Source organism: Tenrec ecaudatus, chromosome 3, assembly GCF_050624435.1.
Source record: "Tenrec ecaudatus isolate mTenEca1 chromosome 3, mTenEca1.hap1, whole genome shotgun sequence".
Taxonomy (NCBI): Eukaryota; Metazoa; Chordata; class Mammalia; order Afrosoricida; family Tenrecidae; genus Tenrec; species Tenrec ecaudatus.
In genome coordinates this window covers 125,380,019-125,395,611 of record NC_134532.1, presented here as the reverse complement: position 1 = coordinate 125,395,611, position 15,593 = coordinate 125,380,019, and positions in this window count along the sequence as shown.

Here is a 15,593-nt window from a genome sequence, read left to right as displayed (position 1 = left end):
TCTTAAATATGTTCTGGCTAATGATATTGAATTTCTCCATTATCTTTCCCCATAGATGTAGTCTATTTGATTCCTGGGTAGTCCATCTGGGGAGGTCCACAAGTATAGTTACCATTTAGGTTTTAGGAGATGGCATGAGGAGGAGGGCATATCTGGCGTCCTCTAGCTTCAGTAAGGAAAAGGAGAAATTAACATTTTACCACAGCTTGTAACAGACAATACTATGGATACAGACTGTTACAGAGTGGTGCCTCTTCTCAGCGAGTAGCCAACACCATCTCTCTGGTCCTCAGCCTCTGTGAAATTGTCCCCTAGCTTCTGTCATTACAGACAAGAGAACTGTCTGCCTAATTGTTTCATAATCTACGTGCTAACTGACCTCAAAGCCTACAATGATGTGTTTCCTAGAGGCTGAAGTAGGGACATGCCCTTGACTACAGAAGAATTCATAGGAGAAATGTTAGGTATGAGCTACCTTAGTAATAGTACAGAAGAAATGGTCCTGCACGATAATGCAGTAGTGAATACATGACTCTGTGGTCAATATTGGTAGAACTATCTACATCACAAGCAGACAACCACCCTTTATCTCATATGCTTTGGACATGTTATCCAGGCCGGTCCCTGGAAGAGGACAGCATGATTGGTAAAGTAGAGGGTCAGGGATAAAGAGGTGGGTTGAGGTTCATACTGTTGAACACAGGGTCCGTTAGAGCTGACTTGAAGGCACGTAACAACTGGAACAACAACAATGCATCTAAACCAACTCCCTGGTCTTGACCAATATGCCATGGTCAAGATGAAGCAGTGGAGGAGGGGCGTACCAGAATTCTATACGTCATTGGAATATTTCTGTCAATGTCTGTAAATTATTTTTAAAAATAATTTTTTAAAAGAATACCTTATTGGGATATAGTTAACAGTATTATAAGAATATCTTATAGGGACATAGTTAAGGTTATTTAATTTAACTAAATATGCATACTGTCAGCACAGTTTCTTCCCACGTCTAATAAGAAAACAATTGTCTGGGGAGAAATTTTTATGTACTTTATATATATGTCTAAAGACAACATCTTTCTTCTTTTCAACTTCAACAGGAAGGGTGAGCGTATATCCAGGTCTGGTCAATGAGATGCATCATCCCCGAGCTTCAGCGAACTACGTTAGTCATGAACAAGAAACTCAAACCAGGACTACCAGACACATCTTGTGTACTTTTGAGTTTAGGAGACTAAATCTTAGCAGGAGTAGCTAGCCTCATCTTTCTCCTGTGGAGCAGCTGGTGGGCTCAAACTGCGGACCCGGTGAATAGCTCAATGTTAATCCACTGCATCACCAGGGCTTCTTCGTGTGTACTTTTGAAGATAACTTTTTTTCTATTAATGTTGCCAAAGTTATAAGCATGGTGTTTTGTGATTCCTGGTATGCTATTTTTTTCAACTAGGTGAATAGAGATTTATTAAAAAAGCAAAACCAATAAGATGTGAAGGGGAAAAAGGAGAAAAAAGTACTTTTGATATTGATGCCCCTGAATCCAACCATAACTACAATGAAAGTGACCTTTTTATTGTTCTGATAATTTAATTTGATAACTTTATTGCTGCTGCTCTTATGGATTGAGAGGCTATCTCTTGAAATAAGATGTTATGAATAGTACTTATAGCTTTGGCTGCATCTGATCAAACAATGCCAGATTCTATTGGATTTTGAGAAGAGATTAATTTGTTATGTTAGTAGGAACGCAAGCCCTGATGGAGCAGAGAGATAAGCATTGGACTGCTCACCACAACCTTGTTTGTTGAAATCACCTGTCGCTCTGTGGGAGGGAGATGAGGCTGCTGATTCACATACAGATTTTAGTTTAGGAAGCATTGCTACCCTGTCCTATAGGATGGGGGTGGATTAGAATAGACTGGATGCCCATGGGTTGGGTTGGGTTGTCCAAAGCCTCACTCAGCAATTGATTAAATAGTTCTTAAATTCACCCATGTTCTATTTAATAACCTTGTTTGAAAAGTGCCCTGCTGGCACTATCAGGTAAGGTGTACACTGTAGGGAAGGGTCAGTGGTTTAAATTAACAAGCCATTTCATGGGAGCAAGATAAGACTATCAGTTCTCATAGAGAGAGACAGCCTCCTAAATCTAATACAGGGTCTTCATGAGTCAGAATAGATTCAATGGCAGTGAACTTGTTTTCAGTTTTGTTTTTTAATCCTTGTATTCTCGAACCCTGTTGTTATTGTTAGGAGCTGTCGAGTAAGTGCTGACCCATAGCTACCGACGCACAACAGAACAAAACTTTGAGCGCCCTGTCCTGTGCCATCAGCACAATTGTTGTACTTGAGCCTATCGCTGCAGCCACTGTGTCCATCTATCTTGTCAAGGCTCTTCCTCTTTCTTTCGCTGCTCCTCAACTTCAGCAAGCATGATGTCCTTGTCCAGGGACCAACAACGTATGCAAAGTATGTAAGACAAAATCTTCCTGACCTTATAGAGAACTCTGGCTACACTTCTTCCAAGAAAGATTGATTTGTCTTCTTGCAGTCCATGGTATTTTCAATATTGTTCTTCAGCACCGTAATTCAAACGCACTGATTCTTCCTTATTCAATATCCACTTTCACATGCATATGAAGCCATTGAAAGTACCATGGCTTGTATGAGATGCACCTTACTCTTCAAAGTAACATCCTTGATTTTCAATACGCAAAAGAGGTCTTGTGCAGCAGATTTACCCAATGCAATGCATCGCTTGATCTCTTGACTGCTGCTTCCATGAGCACTGATTGTGGATTGAAGCAAGACAAAATTCTTGACAACTTCAACCTTTTCTCCATTTATCATGATGTTACTTGTTGGTCTATTTGTGAGGATTTTAAGTTTCTTTATATTGCATTGTAATCCATACTAAAGGCTGCAACCCTTAATCTTCATCAGCAAGTACTTCAAGTCCTCACTTGCAGTACACAAGATTGTTATCTGCATATCTCCTGCAGTTAATAAGTCTTCCTCCAAACGTCATGCCACATGAAGCCAATAATCAAGTACTTGGCTATTAACCATTGTACCAGCAGTTTAAACCCACCAGGATGTCTCTGGGAGAGAAATGTGATCATCTGCTTCCAGAGGGATTGTATCTGTAAACCCTATGTAGTAACTACGTAAATTCTGTAAAGTAACAATCAGTGAGGACTGCCTAAATGGCAGAAAGGGGATTTCATTTTGGTAAGCTTGTTTTAGGAAGCCATCACTTAATGTGAATATTTGGAATTCAAGAGACAACTCATAGTACAAGGAGGCTTAACTCATACTGTGAAAACTTATAGGATGATTTTTCAGGGGGAACAAAATAAAAGAAAAAGAAAGAAAACAGGTGTAGTTAGTGGATGCTCCCAATTAAAATAAAACCAAAACAAAACATTACTTAGTAAAGAAAAACTATGTGAAGACTATATTAAAGAGACAATAAGCATAATAACAGAAATATCATATTTAATAGTAAAACTAAGAAGCAGTTTCGTTCAAATGCAGGATCCTGAAAAGATGTCTACAGTCACTACTTCTACATTAGATTGTACTGGGATTTTAGGAAATATAAAGAAATGAGGAATCAGGTGAAAATTTGCAAATATTATCTAAACTCTATCCAAACTGTAGTAAATGAATAATAAAAGAGAATTAAGTATTAGCTATAATTTTTAATTAATTCACTAAAAAGTCATATGCACTAGACTTTACACAAAACAAAATCCAATAGAAAAGAAATAAAATAATGTCATAATATACTTCAAAATAAAATTCACAGAACATTAAAAATATTTGACATGTAAAAATTGATCACCAGAAAACATTGTTGGCGACCATAAAATAAATGTATGAGAAGAGACAAAATTACTGGTGTCCAGTGCACCTTTATCTTTCAAATGACATCCTTTCTTTTCAGTAATTTAAAGAGATTGTTTTCAGCAGATTTACTCAAGGCAGTGCATCCGTTGATCTCGACTGCTAGTACCATGAGCATTGATTGCAGGTCTAAGGAAGCCAAAACTGTGCAATGGCAACCATTTCTCCATTTATCATGAAGTTACATATTGGTCAGGTTGTGAGACTGTTGGTTTTCTGACAGGGGGTTGCAATCCAGACGGAAGGCTGCCCCAGACAGAAGGCTGCATAAGCGTATTAAGGTAGCTCAAAGGACCCCTGGGGGCAGAGTAGTTTTGTGTCAGCTGCGATCTCCTGGTCAGCAGTTAGAAAGCACCAGCAGCACCACAGGACGCGGCCTGGGCTATCTTCTCCTCTAAACAATTACAGGTGGTCACTAGGAGTCAGCCTGACTCCAGGGCCAGGAGTTCGGTTTTTGGTATGGAAGGAGAGAAAGGTGAGTTTGAGGGGGTTGAGTAAATAGGCAACACACACCACTTGCATGTATTTTCTTGTACACTCTACTGAGAAAGGCTAGAAATAGTGGCATGTTTCTAGAACGAGGGTGCAAAACACTGAAAACACAATCAAGAAGTGGATTCCAATTCACAGCCACCCTATACAGGGTTCCTGACTTTCAAATTCTTTACTGGAACTGAGAGCTGGTGGCTATGAAGAGCTGACCTTGTGACTTGGCCCACTCCACCACCTTACCCCAAACGCCACCACGGTCCCTTACTGAGCACTACAGAGGGGTTATATAGATAGTAGCCCCAAGTCAAGTAAAAACGGTATGTTGAAGTCCTAATTCCAAGTTCCTGTGAAAGTATTTGGCAATGGGATATTTGCATATTTAATTAGTTAAATTAAGATGAAGTCATTGAAATAGGTTCAATCCTTTGCTAAATATGTCAGCTATTCTTATTCATGTAGAACAAGGGACAGAGACAGACACCCAGACAAGATGGCTATGTGAAAATGAAAAACAGACCTTGGAGTTGTTGTCACATGATAAAGAATGCTGAAGATCACCAGAAGTTGGAAGAGACAAAGACGGAATTCTTTCTTGATTGCTGTTTTTTTTTTTTTGGCCAACATTTTTATTTCAGACTTTGGCTTACAGAACTGTCAGAGATTAAATTTCCGTTGCTTTGAGTCAACCAGGTTGTTTTGTTTTCTTACAGTGACCCATGGAAATGAATGTGGGGTTTGTGGCAAAATGAGCGATACTAGGACAGACACAGAGAAAGTACAAGATAAGTATCGAGGATTGTTTGGGGCAATAGGTACATAAATACTTAGAGAAAGAAGAGTACATGACACAGGGAACCTAGCTTTTGGAAATTCTCAGTGGTTAAAATTGGGACAGTTTGATTATTAAAATAAATGATGAAAAATAACAACTGGCTGTCACTGAAATAAAATAAAAATATGTCCCTTGTACAATTAAAATAAAGCAATGCATAAATAAATAAGGTGCACAGAATGGGTGTTTTTCCTGAGAGCAGGAAGAAGGCCAGTTAATAAATGGAGAAGAATGATTGAAATAGACAATTACCATTGGAATGCTCTAATTTTGGTGATTGAATCAGGTAGGACTCAAGAACACATGGTAATGCTTGCATGAGAACTTGAATGAACAAAATTTGATCTTGCCACAAAATAATAGAATTTTCTTGAATACACAGTACATCAAATACTAATCAAAACCCTATGATTTTACATGGACTGGAACATTCTGGAAGATAGCAACTGAACTGAAGTAGTAAGTTTTAACCTAATAATTGATGGCATAAGTTAGCAACATGTTCTTTCTTCTTGATGTGATGTATTTATTGAGTAGTTGCTTTTGTTAGGTGTCATTGAGTTGGTTGCGACCTCTAGTAACCCTATATGTACAACAGAACGAAAACTGCCCAGTCCCAGGCCAGCCTCACAATTATTTCTGTGGTTCAGCCCTTTGTGGCAGCCACCTTGTCAATCCATCTCTTGAAGACCTTCCTCTTTTTTGCCCCTCCCCTTCTACTTTAGCAATCATGCTGCCCTTCTCTAGGGATTGGTCTTTCCTGACAACACGTCCAAAGTATATAAGACAAATCGCAGCATCATTGCCTCTAAGGAGCATTCTGGCCGACAGATACTCCTTCTTCCAAGACAGATACTTTTTCTTCCAAGACAGATATTCCTTTGGAATTTCTGTTCAGCTTTTTGACTTTATCATTTCTTCCATTTGTCTTAGCTCCTGTATGACTAATAGCAAGTTTCAGAGTTGCTTCTGACATCCACTTTGATATTTTCTTTCTTTCCTGTCTTTTTGATGATCATTTTCTTTCTTCATGATTGATGTTCTTGATGTTTCCCACAGTTCTTGAGGTCTTCTGTCATTTATGTTCATGTAATCTGGAAATTTCGATGGGATATACTTAAGTTAGCATTTTGGCTTAGTGAACTTATTTCATTTTCTTTCAGCTTCAACATGAACTTGTCTATGAGTAATTGATGATCTTTTCTATAGACTCCCTGGCTTGGTTTTAGCTGCTGATATTGGGCTTCTCCACTGTCTCTTCTCACAGATGTAGACAATTTGATTTCTATGTATTCCATCTGGAGAAGTCAGTTTTGTGTTATTGTAAAAGGGGTTTGCTTTGGACAAGTAGTAGGTCTTGCAAAATTATGTCATGAAATCTCTAGTCAGCAGGACCATATAGTTCAGTTACTGATATTCCTCTGTGTTTCCAACTTTTGCATTCAAATCACCAACAATTGTCAATGCATTTTGATTGTATGTTTGATCAACTTCAGACTGAAGAGATCAATAGAATTCTTTGACTTCGTCACCAATTTATATTTGGTGCATACATTTGAATAATAATTGCATTAGGTGAATACCCTTCCATTCAGAGAGCTGTAATCCTATCACAGACAGCACTGTACTTCAAGATGAGCTTTAAGCTGTCCTGGTAGACGACATCTGCAATGCTGTGCCATTACTGGCCAAGTAAAGCCATATGGTTTTGTTTCTCTCGCACCCCAATCCCAAGGTACCAAACTGTGTGAGGCTGGGTTGTCTACAGAAAGAAAACCAGTGACACATTCTCGTCTATGTATAAGAAAGAACTTTTTACTGAAGAGTGATTTTCTATCAAGAAGACGTTCTAGTCCAACTTAAGTGTATGTGTTGGATGCTAGACAGAATTCTCTGGGCACTCCCGTAGCTGCAGGCTAATGGCAAGCAGGATGCGCCTGGCTGCAGGGGCCTCTGGTTCCAAGGTCAGTGAGCAGTCAGCAGGGGAACAGCTCCCATGGCTGAGCAGCCCATATGGGGCCTTCCCTGGAAGCCCAAGCATAGCACCAGGAGGAGAAGACAAAGGCTCAGAGAGAGGAGGTCCCCTCAGTGTCTTTCTTATTCAAAGGCCCCACCTCCCATCATTAGACTATGACTGGTTTGACCTGATTAACAGGTTGGACTCCATCACTACACAAGTGAGACTGTCACAATGTGAGGCAACTCCTCTTGAGCTTGTTATTCCCAGCAGAGTAAGCCAAATGCTTTACTTCTCCATGTTATTAAGATGGACTAATTTTATAAGGTAACTCTTACTCTTACAGATTTTGAGTGACTTCTCACCTGAAGTACTTATCTTCTGGCACCATGTCAGACAATGTTCTGCTGCTATTTATAAGATTTTCCATAGGTACAATTTCACAAATTGACTCCCCTTTCTTCTTTCTAGTCAGTTCTTCATCTTGAAGTTCCGCTGAAATGTGTTCACTCTGTGTTGATGCTACCTGTCAATAACTGAAATTCTAGTGGTACAACTTACAGCGTCATTTCAATAAGTAAGCCACTGTGACACAACAGACACGAGGGGAAAGTGTGTTAGCATGGACAGAACACGCAGGGTTTAATAGAGAGAGTTGGTCGAGCTGACCTGCATAATAAGCTGTACCGATGGTTATGTTAGGTCCTGTGAGACAGTTTAGGACAGAAGAACATATATTTTTGATAAAAACATCTTATACTCTTCATGGAGTAGTAAAATTGAACCTGGTGTTTTAGTTAAAAGTCTTCATTTAGTGTCATGTTTTGAAATAGTTGAATTATTATATATTTGTTTATCTAAATCTTGCATTGAATATACTCATTCAATGAAAACCAACTACTAGTCATAGAAATCCTGTAGGAATGAAGTGAACTGTTGCATGGGGTTTCCAGGACTATACATTTGTTTTCCCATGTCAACTTTTCTTTATTCTGGTACCCTGTTATTCCTAACACATTTATAGAGTAAGCAAATCCTTTCTACATCTAGGCATTGTTTGTGGCTTGGTATAACTTAAATTAAAAAAATCATTTTATTGGTGGTTCGTACAACTCTTATCATAATCCATCCATCCATCCATCCATCCATTCATCCATCCATCCATCCATCCATCCATCCATCCATCAATCCATCCATCCATCCATCCATTGTATCAAGCACATTTGTACATCTGTTGCCTTAATCATTCTCAAAACATTTGCCTTCTACTTGAACCCTTGGTATCAGCTCCTCATTTTTCCTCTCCCTCCCCACCCTACTTTCCTTATGAGCCCTTGATAATTCATAAATTATTATTATTTTCTCATGTCTTACACTGCCCCATGTCTCCCTTCACCTACTTTTCTGTTGTCTATCCCCCAGGGAGGAAGTTATATGTAGGTCCTTGTAATTGGTTCCCCCTTTCCACCTCACCATCCTCCCCACTCCTGGTGTAGGCACTCTCCCCACTGGTCCTGAAGGGATCATCTGAGGACTGTACACTTTTAAGGGAGTAAATAGTCACAGCTACCCCCTGTGGAGCAACTCCTAGGTTAATGTCACCCATCTTGTGGTTAGCAGCCCACTGCTTAAGCCTGTGCCACCAGGATCCTTTATGTCATGTCCATTTCCAGGATTAAAAAAAAAACACTTTGCTAATGATATGTGCCATATTAAAAAACATAAATAGGAACTAACCGTAGGATAAGAATGTATATAATAAAATGCTATTTAATGGTTTCTACTAAAAATGTCATCATAGTAGTTTAATATAATTAAAGGTCTTTGTTGAATATCACAGGATTCTATTTTTATTTTGGAATTTAAAGGCTCGAACACCTAAAGTAATTTTATGTGGAGGTAATTTCTGGGAAATTTCCTGAGTGCTAATAGGAAATAACATTAGAAAAGGGCTGTCTACAGGTACCTTGATATGCAGGTACCTTGATAAGGCACTGAAGTTTGATTTAAAAGAAATCTGGCTTCACCATAATCCTAAAACGAAAATGGAAGTTAGATTCAAGAAATGGTTGCTATGGAAGCAAAAGATGCTGCTCAGCCTGCTAGTCCCTTTTTGAGCCTCTGTGCCCTTCTTATTCTCACAAATCTCGTTGGGATTAGTTAATAGGAGAATATGGTAAGGATTTAGAAAATTGGCATTTTAACTAGTACCTTTTTATCTCTTTATCTCACAATTTTCCCAATTGGCTATAGTAGATATAAATATATATGCATTCCAATCACCCCTTTGTTGTGTTAGAAGTTACCTTTGTTCCTATTCATTTCCTTTTATCAGCCCTAAGCAAAATAAAGGATACAATGGACAGAATAACCACCATGAATGCTGCTTCTACTACTACTTGAATTTATATTTGCAAGATATCACAAAAAAGCATGTTTGTTTTCTGCATACAATGCCCCTTTCTGGGCCTCTGAATTACTGGGCCTAGTAGTGCACTAACCCCCTGTCGTTTACATCCTACTTTTATGTGTTGCTGCTTTTATGGAGTGCTAAATTGCTTAATTAAATTTTACTGGTTTATTCTGCTTGCTCATTCATATCCTATTTAATCCAGCCTACAACATTTCTTCCTTAAAATGAATGTATGAAACCTTACAGTTTATTTTTTGAGGTGCATTTGGGTTGTGAAAATAGAGAAGGGCTTTAATGTGTTAGATACTATTTGTCGCAAGGTAACTTAGTACTCCTTGTGAATATATGGTTCATTACCATGTTAGATTAAACAAAACTATTGCAGTAAAATAGGACTGAATATTTGCTTTTACTGGTTGTCTTTATGGTATATTTCTAAGATTTTGTTCAACATGCATTTGGAAAAGGTTTTATTCCTGAAAGAAAGAAGTACAAACTATTTCCTATAACGAATTCCCATTGTTGTATAAATAACTACTATTATTGCTGATAGGTATCCTCATGTCACTTCCAAGTCATCGCAACCCTATGTACAATGGAAATAAATGTTGCTTATTTCTATGCCATGCTCCCAATTGTTGTTCTGTTTGAACTCATTTTGCAGCCACTATGTCAAACCATCGCCTCCCGGTTCTTCTTATTCCCTGCCCTTCTACATTACCATGAATAATGTCCTTTTCCATAGACTTTAAAAATGTTTACTGACAGGTTCAACGTACTGGGGAAGAAGCTTCACCATGTTAGTTTCTGAGGAGCATTTTGACTGTACTTCTTCCTAGACAGATCTATTTGGTCTTTTGGCAGTGTGTGGTACTTTGCATATTCTTGGCCAATACTGTAATTCAAATGCATCCATTCCTCTGTGCACGTCATTATTCAGTGTCCGACTTCCACACGCATATGAACAGATTGCGGACAGCACGGCTTGGAACAGATGCTCCTTCATTCTCAAAGTGGCATCCTTGCTCTTCAACCCTTGGAAGTCTTGTGCAGCGGATTTTTACAGTGTAGTGTGTCCGTTGATCTCTTGTCTGCTGCTTCCATATGCATTGATTATGGATCTAAGCAAGATGAAATCATTGACAAATTCAATCTTTACTCCATTGATCTATTGATCCAGTTGGGAGGATTTGGTTTTCTTTAACTTGAGTCATGCTCCAGTCTAGAGGCTGCAGTCTTTGACCTTCACCATTAAGTATTTCAAATCCTCCTCTCATTTGAAATTGATAAAGCATGCCGTCATGATCAATTGATAATTATTGGTGATTGGAATGGCAAAGTTAGAAACCAAAAAAGAAGGAATAGTAGTTGGAAGACAGAACTTTGGTGATAGAAATGAAGGTGAAGATTGAATGGAAGAATTTGGAAATATCAATGATATCTTTGAAAATAACCTTTTTAAAAAACATAAATGTCAATCATGCACATGAACTTCCCCAGGTAAAATACAAAGTGATCAACTGACTGCATCAGTGGAAGAGACGATGAAGGAGCAGGTATCAACAGCAAGACTGAAGTCAGAGCTGACAGTGCAGCAGAGCATCCAGGGCTCAGATGAATGTTTAGTTTAAAGTAGAAAAAAATAAGACAAATCTGAGAGCCAAATATGACCTTGAGTCTCTCCCTTCAGAATTTCTAGAACATCGCAGGAAGAGATTAATTCATTAAATACTAAGAACTGAAATGAGCTGTGGTATGACATCATAAACATCATAGATGAAGAAAGCAAAAGGAAATGTAAAAGAAAGGAGAGAAATAAACTAGATGATTGCTTAATTTAAAATGGCATTGCCAGTCCATTTCAGCTCACTAATGCCTAGTATATCAATTTTGTGCATTTCATTCAATTTATGATGACTTCCAATTTTCCTAAATCTATACTTTGTACATCCTATGTTCTAATTGTTAATAGATATTTATTTCAGTGTTTTCTCATTTCCAACCTATAGTGAACCCTCTGCACAAGGGACAAAACACTGTATGTCCTGCACCATCCTCACAACTCTGCCTGTGCCTGAGCCCACGCTGGAGGGCCGTCTTCTTCCACTTTACCAAACATCATGGATTTTGTCAGGGACGGTTCTCCCCTGACAATGTGTTCCAAAGTATGTAAGATGAGGTCTTGCCATCTTTGCCTCTAAGGAGCCTCTGGCCTTACTTCTTCCAATACAAATCAATTTGTCCTTTTTGCAGTCCATGGTACTTTCTGTATTCTTCTCCAGCCCCACAAGCCAAATGCATCTCTTCTTCTACAGTTTCCCAATTCAATGTCCAACTTTCACACGCATATGATGCAATGCAGAAATCCATGGCTTCGATCATCACCTTAGTCTACAAAGTAATATCTTTGATCTCCAACACTCCTCATATTAAAATTTTAAAATTACTTATAATTAGGTTTAATATTTTCACTGTTAATTTATTATATTATACTGTACAGACAAAATCCTTTTAGAAGAGGTTGAACAGGGGAATTAGTTGAATTAATTATTATTTTTTACTCATCAAGTCCAGTTTAGAAGAACTGGAACAATTATAACTAGGGACTCTTTTGAGACCTCCTCAGACTCAAATTGAAGTTCTTTCATTTACATTATTTGATTTCCTTAATCCTTTTTTCTCATATATAAATTCATATTACTCAATATGATTGTGTAGTTATAGTATTGGTATGAAATAATAGATGTTAGAACCAATCCTATGCTTGATCTCATTCTATTAATACATTTAATATTTTAATAGCCACAAGAATTATGTTTTATGGGTTTAGTCAGCACCTGAGAGTTATATTAAGTGACGTTATTTGTAGTGTTCACACTAAAAAAAAAAGAATGGTGTTTTGTAAATTTGTGCAGTCCAAGGTACCCCAGAGGTACCCCACTTCCAGGACTCTCTGGTGCCTACGTGAAGGACAAGGACCAGGTAGCCCTTAGGGCATGATTTTCAACCACTTACTAATCAGAATATACACCGGCAACTCACAGAATAAGGGACCAGATGGTCCCCTACTGATCCTACCTTTAAATGAGGTCTAGCATCTCTCTAAGAATTTGAGGGATGGTAAGGAATCAACTGGAATATGATGCTCTGTGGTGGGGACATTCTTGAAGAATTCACAGCACAAGCACATTTCCAATCCAAAATAAACATTTCATTATTTTGCTGGGATTTAGTAGGGCTTGTCCTGTCTCATCTTCATCTCTAGCTGATTTTCTCACCATAAGTAGAAACTACCATATTTATCCTTGTTTTTCTTTTGCACAGAATTTAAGTTTATTCCATTCTTTTAGACCATTCTTTCTTCTTCAAAATAATAGTTATTTTCAGTTTAAAAATAGCTCATCATGACTCAAACTAACTGACCTTACCCTTGTCCATTATCCATAGCCACACGTGTGTTTTACTGTCTGTTTTCTGATTATGGAAATAATTCTTTTCATTGACCCCAAACTGAACTCGGTGCCATTAGGGCTTTTAGTTCTAAGATAAATATGTTTTAAATGAGTAATTTTTTACTTTAAAATGAAATATTATTCAATGTTTTCAACACGTATATTTTGTTTCTGTTCTATTGAAAGTAACTGGGTACCATTTTCTAATTTGCGTTAGCTGTTTTCTTCCAATTTTGTGTTATTGTCAGTTGCTTTCAAGTGGATTCTGATTCAGCGATGCTATGTTCAACAGAGCAAAACACTGCCCAGTCCTGTGTCTTCCTCACAACGTTATGTTTGAGTCCATTGTTGAAGTAACAGTATCAACCCTTCAGATTTGTCTTCCAAGTCAAAAATATGTACATGCCTACTATGCAAGAGAAATGAGTAAATGTAAGGTGGCTCATAAACATCTTAAGAGTGACTCAGTTTTCTAGTGTCTGACAAAGAGGTCACAATTTTAAAATGTGTAAATTCACAACATGTCTAGCTGAAAATATGAGGTAGTTAGCTTATTGTGCCAACCTGGCAGATAAACACATGTGGGGTTAATTAAAAGGTGGGGGGATAAATGGCTCAGTGAGCCTCGCCTTTCTAGTTCTCAGGTCTCTTGCTTTCTGATTGTCAGACAGGATGCGGTTGCCTTAGCCAGTTCCCTGCTTCAGCTGACAAGGGTCACTTCCTGCAAGACATCCCTGAGGAAAATCCACATGGTCCTACCCCAATTCAGCCCTGGATTCTGAAGCAGCTGCGTGGAAACCGCTGGCAATGCTGAGATGCTTACACATGCACGAACTAGGCTTTCCTCCTGCAATCGGCATCATTGTGTGTGTTTTATGAGATGGAGGAGGACTTTGTAGATTGACGTCAGACATACGGGTTAATGTTGGACTTGTGGGCTTTGGCAGCACTGGGCTGGGATGTTTTCTTTATGTGCACTTACCCTTTTTATAAAACTCGATCTTAAACATATGCATTTGCTTCTCTAATGTAAAATAATAACAATAGATTTATTTTTATTGACCTATTTGTTTAATTTTGTTATCACGTAGGGAAAGTGTAGAAGTGAAAATAGCAATATTCAGAAATGTAAGAAATTCTTTTATAGGCAAGTATATGAGTTTTATTGTTAGATGCGGTTGTGTTGGTTCGGACTCAGGATCCTGTGTATGACGGAAGGAAACACTATCTTGCTGGGATTCCAAGCACCTGTAATCAGTTGGCAGCGGAACATTGAACTATTGTGCTCCCAGGGGGATAGTGGACACGTTAAGTATGAATTGTTTTATTTATTTGAGTTATTACATGGTGGTTATGAAACATTCAGCCATGTTGATTCTTTTTCTTCATCTAAAATGTAAGTGCATAATCTACAGAGAAGACCATATGGTGGGCCCTAATATGAGACACAACATCCCTCACTGACTTATCGCCTTCCCGAGGACATCACTGGAGACTCAGTTTGGGATTTCCACCTGATCTGATCCCAACACACCGAGGCAAAGCACTGAGGGCGTGGAACGGAACAGCAAGGGGATCAGAGCAATGATTTCCCCAGGGACTACCAAAAATAGACTTTGGGGCCAGGGCTTGGTGCCCCTTCAGACTCGACCTGAACATACTCCTAAAGGCCAAGAAACAGTCCTTGAACTAACCACAAGTTTTCTTTCTTGTTGTTGGGTTTTGTTTTGTCATTGGCTTGTTATTTTGTTTTATTTTGTTGCTTAGTTTTGCTCTGTCTTGTTTTTTACATGTTATTATCTCCAAAGATCTGTCTAAATAAGATAGGCTGGATGAACAACCCGGAGGAGAAAACAACAGGACTGACAGTTCCAGGGGAACATGAAAGAGTGGGCGGTGGGGGTAAAGGAAGTGGTGTTAACAAACCCAGAGGCAAGGGAACAACAAGTGATCCAAATCACTGGTGAGGAGGGTATAGGAGGCATGGTAGGGCATGACCAAGGCTAATGTAACCGGGAGGAATTACTGAAACCCAAATGAATGCTGAACATGATAGTGGGGCAAGAGGAAAGTAAAAGGAAATAGAGGACAGAGCTAGGAGGCAAAGGGAATTTATAGAGGTCTAAATAAAGGTATGTACATATGTAAGTATATTTATATATGAGGATGTGGAAATAGATCCATATGCATATATGTATAGGTTTAGTATTAAGGTAGCAGATGGGCATTGGGCCTCCACTCAAGTACTCCCTCAATGCAAGAATACTTTGTTCTATTAAACTGGCATTTCATGATGCTCACCTTCCTGACACAATTGCTGAAGACCAAGTGGGTATATAAAGGCAAACAAATGGCCATCTAGCTCAGAAGCAACTAAGCACACATGGAAGAAGCACATCAGCCTGCGTGATCACGAGGTACCGAAGGGATCAGTTATCAGGCATCAAAGAACTAAATATCATATCATTGTGAATAAGGGAGAGTGCAGAGTGGAGACTCAAGTCCCTCTGTAGGCAATTGGACATCCCCTTACAGAAAGGT